Genomic DNA, 13,460 nt, shown 5'->3' with positions numbered 1-13,460 from the left:
TGTCTCTGTCTCTCTCTCTCTCTCTCTCTCTCTCTCTCTCTCTCTCTTTCTCACTAAAAGGAAACAATTGTAAAATTATTTTTTTTACTTTTTTTGAGACAGGGTCTATGCAGCCCTGGCAGGCCTGGGACTTGGTATGGCCTCAAACTCACAAAAATCTGTCTGCCTCTGCATCCCAAATGTTGAGATTAAAGGCATGTGCTTGTAATGAAATGCTTCTTCTAATTAAAAATAAATAAATAAATAAATAAATTATAAGGTAACTGAAAAAAAATAATAGAAAAATCCTCAAAAAGTATTTTTATACACATACACACTCGTACACACCTTAAAATATTTTTTAAAAAACTATTATTTTGTATAACATAAAAACCAGTTCTTATATATGTGAATGCATATTTAAAATAAAGTTTTTATAAAATGATACTTTACCTGTGATGCCCTGGGTTATTTTCTATACTATCTTATTCTATTCTATTTTTCAAATTTTATTTTATATTGTATTTTATTCTAATGTCTTAGATCAATGGTGATTTTCCATATTGGTTTCTTGAGCCTCTGATGGTTGCTGTTTTCTGGAAGCATCATACTGTTGTCTGAGTCTGAGCTAGGCCACTCCTGACAGGGTTTGGGGAAAAGTCCCTGTAAATCTTCATGGTTCCAGGGCTTTTTTTCCCCCCTCAATGACACAGTGTTTGTCCTTAGGTCATGAGGGTTAAATTAAATAAAGCGTCACATACACTGTAAGGTAGCTAGCACCCAGTCACCTAAATGCTGTTTGGTACATAGTATCCTAAAATTGAACACACACTAAAGATTAATGAAACTAATTAAAAGTATTTCATCAGTTTACTTTATGAATGTAAATCAAGTGATGTTAAGGGGGCCCCCCTCATCTTGTACATAAAACATTCTATCTATTATTTCTAAATAGTATATGTTCATTGTTTTTAATTTACAGCATGAGGCTGCAGTTTACCTTTTTCCCAGTGTCCGAGCGACGTTCAGTACGACTCTGCACAACTTCTCCCTTTCTTGCCTGTTGTTTTCAGGACAGCTGTCGAGTGTCCATGATAGGCAACATTTGAGATACTGAGGAATTTCTCAGGTTTCAGAGATAATTTAGCCCAGGAGTCCAGCTCCCTCAGGCAGAAAGACCAGGCCTGTGTATGCTCTTGAGGGTCTTCAGCTCTATCACATGTAGGATAAATGCAGAGAGACTCCATCCACCCCAGGGCAGCTGTCCTGAGCCGTGGAGAATGACTCACCATGAATCCTCGGACTGTACCTGCTGAAATAGTGTACTAAAGTGCCTTCATGTGTCTTATTATGTGATTGTTACATCACACCTGACTCATGCAAGTGCTAGAAACTGCAGCCCAAACAGGAACAGTATGGAAGTTCTGTCTCATGCAATTTATCTCCTTTTTCTTTTCTTTTCCTTCTTTTTTTTTTTTTTTTTCTTGGAGGGGGTGGGTAGAGTAGGGTTAAGACAGTTTCATGTAGCCTAGGCTGGCCTAGAGCTCACTACGTAACTGAAAATGACCTTGAACTGATCTCCTTGCCTCCACATCCCAAATTCCGAGATTATGCCCCTGCACCACATATCCAGCTCTAGCTTTTTATCCTTTTAAAGATCATTTTAGGCTAAATACCCAGAAAAGAAACTTCATGTATACGAATTAGCAGTTATGTGTAGCCAGTTTGTGGGGACTGGGTTCCTCAATAAGTAAGAAACGTGCAAATTATCACATGATACTGAATTCAGGATTTGAATAAAGTAAGATTGATACAAAAAGAAATACTTGCCAAACAAGTATAAAACAGGGCTTGTCATAGGCTGCTTCAAAAGCCTGTGAAGAAGTCATTCAGTGGAACGGAATCCACAAGTTACTGCCTCTGGCAGAAGCAGGCTTATGTTTTGCTTACTCTTTTTAAAAGTTGGCTAAAGGTGAAGAATTCTGCCTTTTAAATAATTAAAATGGTCTCTTAAAAAGTAATGCATGGGTTTTTTTTTCACTAATTCAGATACTACTTTTACCTCTAGCCTTGTCCTTAATGTACATCAGCACTGAAAACTCACACTGAATTTATTATACCTTCTGAAGTTTCTGTGCTTCCATAATAGTTGAATCTATTTTGGAGTAGAAATACAGATAGGTAGTTATAAACATTCTTTATGATGAAAACTTTGTTGGGGAATTCTTCTGTGATAACTCATAAAATAAATATTTTTCCCCCAGTGCAAAAACAGATTTTCAAAAATCGAAATTTGCAGAATTTCCTGGCCACCCCCTCCTTTGCCTAGATCATACCAGGCCCTGCTGAGAGGAAGCAGGCATGTGTGCCTTGTCTGTAGAAAAAGAACCAAAGTCATAGGCATTGAAGAGACACACAGAGAAAGACAGGCCCTGGACCATTACATCTGGTCAGCTAACATGAACCCTGGGCCTCTGTGGAGTTGATTTCTGTCCTTTTAGTCTTGAACAGACTCCAAATTGGATCCTCTTTAAAATGGAGACACAACCCATTGATGCATAATCCAAGGAAAGTTTTGTTCTTGGTGTTTTTTCCCTGAATTTCCTGTCTCAGAGTACTTGAGAGATTTGAAACAGTTTTAGTGTTTTCTGTTTCTGTTTTATTTTTTTATTCGGTCGAGGTTGGTCCTATCCACACCTGAGCTAGGGAACAAGCACAGGCTGGCCTTGGGCTTGGAAAGCTCAGAAAACCTTGGCTGAAGCACATGGGTGATCAAGGTGTGAGAGAGCCTTTGTCATTTCGGAAGACAAATTGAGAGGCTCAGAAAAATCAATGCAAACACTGCTTCCAATTTGTGAACACTTTCTTCTTAGAACTATGTGATATGAACTGCACTTGACAACTTAAGTACTTTGAATTCATTTATATAACCACAACAAACCTTTCAGCATCATAAGTGTGTGCTGGCAGAATGCAATGCCGAGCTAGGCACCAGTAAGCTCCCATGGCAGTGAATGAGTCATGTGTGTGGACTCTCTGGGGTGAGTTGGTTGGCTAGTTTAATAGTGATGGAGTATTTTATGTCCTTCAGGACAATTTTACAGTCTCTTGTGGATGGATTTCTTTATTTTAGTTTATAGGGGGAAATCATTACATAGAAAGCCATATAAACCTTCATATTCCCTATAAAATTATTGTTCTGATTAAACAAGAAATAAGTCAATTTAATGTCATTTGGGGTACTATAAGCCATTTAATACGACAGAACTGAATTCAAAAGAAATTGCAATGAGTCAACCAGGTTACCCTGAAATGTGTGTGGGCTAGTCTCTTACGGTTTTCCTATCTTGATAAAATTTCATACTTAAAATATTCATTTTTTAAAGATACCAATTCATACATGCAAAAGCACAAAATCACACCCCATGAAGTCATAGTTAACTTATTAATCACAAAACTGATGAATTTTAGATAGTATTCATCAGTGCACCACCTCATTAGACACTAAGTTCTAAAGCCTGAAAAGAACACTTGCCTTTTAAAAATATTTATCTATTGTTTATTTTATGAGTGTATTGCTTGTATGTAAGTAGGTGCAACCATGTCACACAATGCCCACAGAGGTCAGAAGAAGGCATTGGATCTCCTGGAATTGGAGTTACAGATGGTTGTTAGCCACCATGTGGGTGCTGGGACTTGAACCTGGCCCTCTGCAAGAGCAGCAAGTGTTCTTAAGAGCTGAGTCATTTCTCCAGCCCTGAACACTTAAAATTTTTGAGGAACCCACAATCTGGAATGGTAGGCAAAGGGGCAGGTGTATATAAGTCAGTATGCTAAGTTCATGGCAGATGTATGGGGAGGTATGGAGAAGGTGTGTGTGTGAGTGTGTGTGTGTGTGTGTGTGTGTGTGTGTGTATGTGTGTGTGTGTTGGGTATGCTGTGGGCAGGGATTAAAGTGGACAAAGGATGGTGATGGATATTTCACAGAGGATGTGACCTCTGGACTTAAAAAAACATATCTATTCATTTACTTTTGAATGCATATGTATGTGTTCATGTTTGTGTAGGGCATATCTGAAACACATGTGAATACGGAGGTCACTGGTGGTGTTCCTCAGGTACTGCCCACCTTGTTTTAAGACAAAGCTTCTCACTGACCTGGAACTTGTCAACTAAGTTAGACTGGCTGTCCAGGGAATTACAGGAATCCACTGTCAGCCTCCACTTCTCCAGCCCTGGGATTACAGGAATGTACCCTGGCTTTTCTATATGGGTTCTGGGGATCAAACTCAGGTCCTTGTGCTAGCCAGGGAAGCACTTTACTACCAAAGTCCATGTCCCCAGCCCAGGAATTTATTTTTCATGCGAAGTCTCTCAAAGGGATAATTCAAGCAGGGTACTCAGCTTGAACAACAGGAATCATTCTAAAGACTGGTCTCTAAGGAAAGTGGTACCAGGACGGGATGAACTGACCAGTCACCTTCAAAGTCAACAGAGGTGCTGGTTCAAAAACAAAGGTCCCCACACCTTTCTCCAGGGTCTGATTCCACAGGTCTGGACTGGAGCCAAAGAGTTTGCTTTATCGACAAGTAGCCCAGTCAAGGCAAGGAATTGGTGTGGTGGGGAGAGATATTTTAGGGGTGGCAAGGACCATACGTGAGCTACTCATGAGAAGATAGATGCAAGGCTCGATGAGTCCTCGAATGGCGTACTTTGTGTGCAGCACAGGTCCTTTTGCTGTTGGTTGGGCAGACAGCTCATCAGCAAACTTTGCCGCGGGTGAAGAAACAGTGCTGCTCATGCTCTAGTCCATGAAGGAAATGAATGGTGACCCCCCACTCATAAATAGACAGCGGTCTTTCCTGACCCTGGGATCTGAGGCTGTGGAGCTTAGGGGTGGCGACTCCTGATTCTCCCAGGGCCACCAAGGCTCCTGATACTTCATCATCTTGTGATCTACCTTAATATGTGATGTTGATGTGAGCTATTGTCAGTGTTGTTTCTGATAATCGCAAACTCAAGAGCCCGAACTAAACACCTTTAACCTCCTTTTGTTCACCCACTATGACTGAGCTCTTTAACGATGAGATATAATCTTTGAAGGGATCATTTTCTTATTAAATAAAGGACTGAATAATGAACAAAGAGACTGCTATCATTTCCTCAGACATTTTGCCATTTTTCATATCTTCCCTGCCTAGTCAAGGGTTCCATTCCCCCACATTATTAGGGTACCTGCAACCCAAACCCGGTGTCTTCCTGGATCCCGGAGAAGCCTTGACCAATTTTCTTCCATGTGGCAAATGTCCTAGGAACTAAGTTGTCTCTCATGAAAGAGGCCTGGAGGAGATGCCAGGAGCTTTAGATGTCATTTAAACAAGTAAGGGAAAATTCAGCCAGTGCAATGACCTGCTCCCTCTATAGAGGCAATCAACATTTTGAAAATGACTCCATGGGATGAAGGCTGAATTGCAGGGCAACCTGGGGAGCCTTGTGCTAAATGTGCCAGGAGGAATGATGGGATTTCTATAACTCAGTCATCAGTGGAGATGTCCTCCCAACAGGAAGCTGTGAATTATGAGGACACCTAGCCCCAAAGAAGGTGTATGAAATGTGTAGACTTTTTGACACTGCTGGTGTGGTGTTGAAATCCAGGGCTGTGTGTGCCCCTCTGGAGGCCCTTCAGTGCTACGTTCCAAACACTAACAAGTGGGGAAGTTCCAGGTGGAAGGAGATTCCATGGCCTCTGTAAGTAGGACAACGTTTCATGGCTCCTGGGATCCTCCGCTGCAGTGTGCCCCCACCATCATGCCCTGACATGCACATACTCACAGAAGAGCAATGCCACAGCATGGCCCAATGGTCTGTCCTTCCTGCAGGACCAGCCTGGGATGAGAGTGGACAGCGCTCACAGCTGGTCTCCTGCTGCAACCAGCAGTGCTGCCACATGTGCAAATGCACCACACAAATCGAAGCACTTTCTATTTGTATAATAAGCAGAGAAAAGCTAGATAGCACTGTTTTTCAGAACCTGATTCCCAACTTGCTGCTGCTGGCCTGTCTCAGAGGCCAGGCCCTTTGGGGGTTAGAAGCAGAATGCTGTGTAGCCACTGACATCATTGCAGTTGGTTGTGGTCTACAGGTGTTGACAACTAGAAGCGGCACACTGGTGTCCTTTGAAACCATAGGTTTATTGAGGTCACTACTTAATCTTCACAAAAATCTAATGGAAAGGCATCTCAACTTCTCAGAAAACGAAACTGAGGCCTATAGAAGTTGAGTGACTGGGTTGGATTCTAGACGAAGCAAAGGAAATTAGCAGAACAGTTGGCAAGATTTGAATGAAGTTTGCAGGTCAGCTCAGAGGCCTGCAAACTTTCTTTTTTTATATTTTATTTATTATTTTTATTTTATGTGTATGAGTGTATTGCCTCCTCCATGTATGTGAGTGCATCCGTGTCATGCATGCAATGCTGTGGAGGTCAGGAGAGGGCGTCAGATTCCCCTGGAACTGGAGTTAAGGACAGTTCTTAGCCTCCGTGTGGGTGCTGAGAATTGAGTCTGGGTCCTCTGTAAGAGCAGACAGTGTTCTTAACCGCTGAGCCATCTCTCCAGCCCCTGCAGACTTTCTTTGTAAAGGGCCAGGCAGTGTATGTTTGGGTTCTATAGATGATGTGAGGGTCTCTGGTTGGCTACTTGGTTCTTCATTGTCAGCATAAAGGTAGATAAAAAATAGTGTGCAAACCATGCACATGCTCAGTTTGAAAAAATTAATTTATGAACTCTGAGATTTGAATTTCATGTGTTAAATAGCTCTTAACTGTTTAAAACATTCTTAGTTTGAGGCTCTACAGAAAGGGATGGCAGGCATGATTCTTCTCAGGTCATAGTTTGTCAACTCCTGCGGAAGATGATTGTTGATGGCTGTACTCTGGACACGCAAGAGAATTCCCTTGTTTTCAGAAAACAAATAAGGAAACAGAGATAAAAGATCTTTCTGTTAGCAACTTGTCCCTGCCAACTGAGATACTTGTCCAGTTGAGCCATGGTCCAATTGGGCACCTCACTTGACAAGAAATTCATTTTTTTTTGCACTGTTTTAATTAAGCGTCCACTTTAATAGTAAACCAGTTCAGAGAAATTCAATCATTGCAATAGAAAATTCTGATGTTTCAACCTTACTGGAAACAGAGACACAATTGCTTTCTGCAACCACCCCTATTTACATTCTGAGCAGCTCACTTATTGAAATATGCTGATCAGACACCCACAACCTGACTGTGCCCTGCAATTTTTCATCACAATACAGAGATGTGATCTTCAACTTTAATATTCCTCCTTCAGGCCTCCTTCCAGCTTTCCCTTTAGTCATCTCTGCCCATGTACTTGATTTCTGGTTAACCCTTTCTTCTACTCGTTTCATTACAGGACAATATAGATCATTAGAAGAGTATTTATCAGATTGAAAGGAAATATTCCATGTGAATCAGATTCTTGGGGAAAAATTATTTGAAAGTGAATGAACCTGGCTTTTTCAGATGCGCATTGAGCTTACAAACAGTCCTTGGAGGTGAGGGTAAAGCTTAACCAGTTCGCCACCTCGTGGCCAAGACATGAATAGCTGTCTTGAAACAGTTTCCACAACTCCCAAGTGCAGAAGAAAAAAATAGTATTTCCCCTTGTCTTCATCCTTATCAAAACTTGGTCATAAGTGATTATTTCCTGGAAGTGACATTATTATTGCTTGATATTATTAATATATTATTATATGTTATTAATATATTATTAACTTTGATAATATTAATATTAAAAGCTTTGCTATTAGGTAATTCTTTTTTGAAAGTGATGGTGATTAGGAGTCAGGCAATATTAATCCCATTTTTTAGAGAACAAAACCAAGTGATCAAGATAGTCATTCAAAGACAGCATCTTCTCAATCCTGACCCCCCATGTGCATGCCTGCTCCCAGATTCATGAAATCTGCGCTGCACCTGTGGCTCACTTCAGATCACAGAATGCAGCAGAAGTGGTATGGTGCTGATTCTGGGCCTAAGCCTTGAGAAAGCCTGGAAACTTCTGCTTCTGTGCTTTTGGGAGCCTTAATCCATAACTTAGTTTAGATAGAAGAGGCTGTGTAGGCAGAATATGAGATGGTACATAAAGATGGGAAAGTACCAGCCTTACAGAGAGAATGAGGAAAGGCACTGAGAGAGGGAAGAGAAGGATCTCAAGAGGAAGGGGGGTGCCTTTTCAGCCTCTCAGCACAGTCCAGCTTCCAGTCATTGCTGAACAATGTCGTGTATGTCCACAGTCTTGGAAGTTCTAGCCCAGCTGAACTTCTAGATGCTCAGTGCCACCAAATGACATCACATTGCCGCCTAGCTGAACTCAGTTGGCCCACACGCTCACAGAAGGGTTGCTGATTTAAGGCACTACATTTAGAGGATGTAAATGTAGTCTAATAAATAATTGAAATAGGTAGACGGATATGCACAGTGTGTGGCAGTTACCAACTTCCCGCCTTTTAGCTTCAAACTTACCTTTGTTTGATCAGTGAAGATGTAATGGAGTCCTTTATAGATTCTTCCTTTGGCAGCTAGCACAATATTCAGTTTTATCAGTAGACAACTCTGGAGAGACTCTGATGAGCGAGGGCTCCATGATGCTTACCCTAGGCTCCTGAAGAGCGACTTGCTTCCTCTACGGCATGGTTCATCGCTAAGTGCCTGTGAAATAGATATCTCCACATTTGGGTGCTATGTGCTTTCTCTGTCTCTTTATTCACACAGTGGTCACGTGGCTAAGAGTCTCTGACACAGAAAAGCTGCACTGATGCCCAAATTTTGTTTCCCACATCCTTTCATTAGAACAAGAGTTCTAGGGGCCTGCCGTCTTGAGCGCATGCCACTCAACCCTCATTCTGTGCAGCAAGCTAGAGCTGCCCTGGCCAAAGCTGTACTCAGAAGCACCCTAGGTCCCTCCAGGAGGAGGCCTTTCCAGTCTCTGGTCCCTGCAGTGCCTTCATTACTGCCCTACTCCCTGTGGGTGGTCAGCCATCAGCCTCAGCTTGCCTATGGTCATAGATACATCAACTCTATCTAGGCCTTGTAACCACAGAGGTGCTCTCCTTCCCTTTGTGTCTGTCACTACCCTTGAGGGGCCCATACCTAAAAGGTTGCTTTCTGCTTGCCTGGTGACTAGGAGACAGCTCTGACCCAGGCAACCCAGTGGACTTCTCTGTCCAGTGAACCAAAACCACACTTTCATCAGCAGGGTCTGAATACCTTTCTCAAGATTGCCCAGAAGGATTTTAAATTTTACTTTCTGATTATTATTGTTATTATTATTATTTGAATGGACAGTTTCCTCCAGTGAGTAGCTATGATTTTGGCTCAAACTGATCGAAGATTATAAGGCCTCTTTTCAGTTTGTCACAGGCACACTTTAAAAAAAACACCTATTTTTAATTGTGTAAGTCTGTCTGTCCGTCTCTCTGTCTCTGTCTCTCTGTCTCTGTCTCTGTGTGTGTGTGTGTGTGTGTGTATGCAGGTACTCAATAAGGTCAGGAGAGGGCATCAGATTCCCTGGAACTGGCATTTTAGGTGGTTATGAGCTGCCCAACTTGGGTACTTAAAACCAAACTCAGGTCTACAAGAGCAGCAAGGACTCTCAAGTGCTGAGCCATCTCTCCAGTCCCACGTTTCTGGGTTTTTTTTGTTTTCTTTTGTTTTTATGATCACATATAAGGTGTTCCTTAGCAAAATTACACAAACTGTTCATATCCTATTACTATTAATAAATCAGACATATACACAGCTTAACAGTGGAGAGAATGCAGAGTCATGCGTCATAACGTCACTGACACTGTGTTCTTGGAGAAGGTAATAATGATTAGGATGAAGAGAGAACCAAGTCTTTTGCCCAACCTAAACAGACTGTGTTAGAAAGTTTGATGTTCACTTTCTAGGTCAAGTGTGTGATTTATTATCATCCTTTGAGTTAAATCATTCATCTGGTAATGAATGCAATTGATGTCTTCCGTCTCAGAAGTGACTGACACAGCCACAACACTAAATAATGATAGCAATAAGGTAGAATTGGAAAGTGTTTTATGGGCAAAAATGCAAACTATAGCACATCTGAGTGTTTACTCGACTGACATATAACCCAGTGCCAATCTTGAGAGTGAATGAAGCATAATAAATTGATTTGTCGCTGCAAGTTTTGGCATGTGTGACCAAATCTGCACATATCTGAAGACTCATCACCAGTGTCACTCAATCCAATTATATGAATTTCAGGGGCATCTTGCTGTGACAATAATTGAAAATAATGTCAATTGCTCTGCTTTTCTTCAATTACTGTATCTTTAGGTCAATAAAAATGTTTTCTCATTTCTAATTCATGGGCTTTTTTCTGTCCATAAAGAAGAGAATTTGATAAATACACACTATTTATCATCATAATGGAAATGGTCATTACATTTCAAATCTTATTAGTCCTTAGAAAGAATTTGTCCTTAGGGAACAAAAACTTGATCTGCCTATGTTTAAGACTTTGAAGACATATCTTGGTTTTCCTGGAGATATGTAGAACTTTGTAATTTTTGGACAAAAAGAAAGGTCATAACAATCAAAAGTCTTTCTTGCAAACAACTCAGGCTAACTTAATGACAGCTGCTTAAAAAATGGAGAGAATGGGCAACCAGCAACCAGGTCAGGTCATGGTTCATTTGGATCTGACTGTTGCAACCACAACTGAAGTGAGGCTAGGAGAGCAGTCCGTGCCCAGCCTCCTGGCAGCACCTACGGAGGACACAGCCAGTGCTGAGCACCCCTGCTACCCCTGGGTGCTGCAAATCTGTGGAGCATGCCCTAACTGCCCATTTGACTGATCGGCATGGGTCACAGGCCATGGTATGGCTCGGATATGGTTTGTGTGTGTCCCTAAGGTTTTGTGAGTAGAAATTTGAACCTTGGTGTGAGGCCTTAAGAGGGTGGAAACTAAACTTTACTGCAGTGTCTAGAGATGGGGCCTTTGGGAGTGATTAGGATTAGAAATAGATTATGATATTGTCTCTGTGATCAAATGCTGGTGGCTTTATAAGAAGGAGAGAAATCAACACACACACACATGTACGTGAAAATACAACAGGCTTCTTGTTTGTCAAGTGACGCTCAGGGCCACCTTGGGACCCTGTTAGCAAGAAAGCCATCAGTAGATGTGGGCCTTGAGCCTCAGAACTAAGAGATGAATAGACTACTTTTCTTTAAAAAGCTACCCAGCCTCAGATGTTTTATTATAGTGTTGCTAAATGAAACAATGCATGCTTTCATCTCTAGGAGGAAGTGAAAGAAGAGGATTTTATCTTGAGTTTTCTTAGTAAGAGTTGACTGACACCAGGCAGGGTGGAGGATTCCTCCAAATGAAAACTGTGGGCTGGATATGGGGCCAGAGTTAAAATAAAAACTTCATAATATTCATCTCTACGGTGTACACGGGCTCTGACTTGTGCCTCCGGTTACAGTTCCTCTTGTAGGCCGGACAACAGTTTTAGTCCTAACAAAAACTTCCTACTTCAGTTCATCTTCCTGACCCAAGGCTGTTCCACTATTTCATCTAAGTGCTCATGATCCATCATGGACTCTGCTTCCCAATACACCTGTCCCATCTCCTTCTTTGCCCCGTCTAATCTCTCCCCGGGTGAAATGAGGCTCTCACCACTGGTGCTTGAAGAAAGAAGAGTAAGGGCAGGTGAGGTAGAAGGCCATGTGCAGAGGTAACTGTGTTCTCGTTGTCAAGGGCACCGCAGGAGCAATCCGTATTCTGGAACCCAGTAGAAATATAAATGTGTGTGCAATACAAACAGACCAGAAGTGGGTCCATATACTGTGCCCTTTACTTCTTCGTAGCAGGTTGGGATTGTCAGCTAAAAGCCTGTGAGCATCAAATGCAAATGCTTACACAGCTGTTATTTTACATATTCCCATAAGGAAGCACCCTTCTGGCCACCTAGAGCCTGCCTGCTTTGCTTACTGCACAAAATGGCACCTGACATCTGCTAGCCATGTGGAAGATATTTTTAAAACCCAGTAGAGGGACTGAGAATGTAACTTGTGGTAGGATACTTACCTGGCATGTCAAGGCCTAGCACTCCACACACACCAGGTCCACACAGCACTACCCTCTGAGGCAAAGATTCTCCTTTTGAGTGATGTCGCCTAGAAATGTGAGCTGCCTCTCCAATTCTCCTCTTTCTTGAGGGTCCCCTTACCCTCTTCTCCTTCCCCATGATGGCTGTGTGCTCACCAAGGTCCTGGCCTGAAGAGATTTCTCTCAGGTAACTCTACCTCAACAATGCCCAATAAGCTTGCTGTGAAAGATTGGCATCTTGTCTTTTCCTTGATTAGCTCTGAACATCTCAAGCTCACTACAGTATCTGATCTTATTTTCCCCACGATTCAGAAATTATCTAAGATCCAGGATAAAATTTCAGCTGCATCAAAGTCCAATAGGCTCTTATGAACTAGTTTAGAAATAGAACTTTCTACTGTGATAAATTATCTTGAATTTCCAAGACTGAGGACATTTGAGGACGTGGAATGATTAGTACCAGGAGTTGATCACCCTAGAAAGCTGTGTCTATGAGAAAAATAAATTTTACACTCTAAATACCTGATTTCATGTCAGCTTGGTTAATACAACCTGGTGGAAAACATGTGTACTCCCTTCATTCTTAGAGTAGACATGACATCTTAATATGCTTAGAGTAGACATGACATCTTAATATGCTTAGAGTAGACATGACATCTTAATATGCTTTGCTGACAGCTTCTAACAAAACCCCCAGTTCAGCCTGCTTTCCAGAGGCCAAACCCAGACACCAAGGATAGCAATAGAGTATTCACAACCTGCTTAAAAGTCAAAGAAAGGTGTGTCTGTGGTCCCAGGAAAGAGCTAATAAATCTCTAGGGTACTTCTTCACAAATGTTTCTTCCAAAACTTGGTTATTTCTGGCTTTGGGTCAAACTTTCTGATAGGCAGACTAGAAAGGCAGCACTGGCCAGGAGCCTGGTTGTCAGGGAAGGTGCCCTTAAAGTCTAGATGAAACTTTATGACAAACAGGATTCCAAGACCAGCTCAATGGGTGGGAAAGGCTCGTGTTTGAAAATTGCTGAAAAACATCTATGAAGCCAAATGTGAAGCCTTTTCAGTCACACCATCGATTTTGGTGAAGCCTTTAGAAATTCCTAAGTCCATTCTGCTGGAATACGGGAAAAATAAAAATCAATAGCAACAGCCATATAGGGCTGAATTTGTTCCCTATATTTACTCTGGGTAAATTTTTGCTTAGTTTACCTTGCTTAATAGGTTTCTAATGAAATACTATCTGATTATGTGAAAACAAACCAAATTCATCATGATGTTTGTGTTTGTTAGGGTTTCCCTTGAAATAGAGGACTGAGAAAGGGCATTGATTC

This window comes from Nannospalax galili, unplaced genomic scaffold (genome assembly GCF_000622305.1).
Source record: "Nannospalax galili isolate Female #2095 unplaced genomic scaffold, S.galili_v1.0 scaffold1151, whole genome shotgun sequence".
NCBI classification, from domain to species: Eukaryota; Metazoa; Chordata; class Mammalia; order Rodentia; family Spalacidae; genus Nannospalax; species Nannospalax galili.
Note: the sequence above shows the minus strand (reverse complement) of the source record.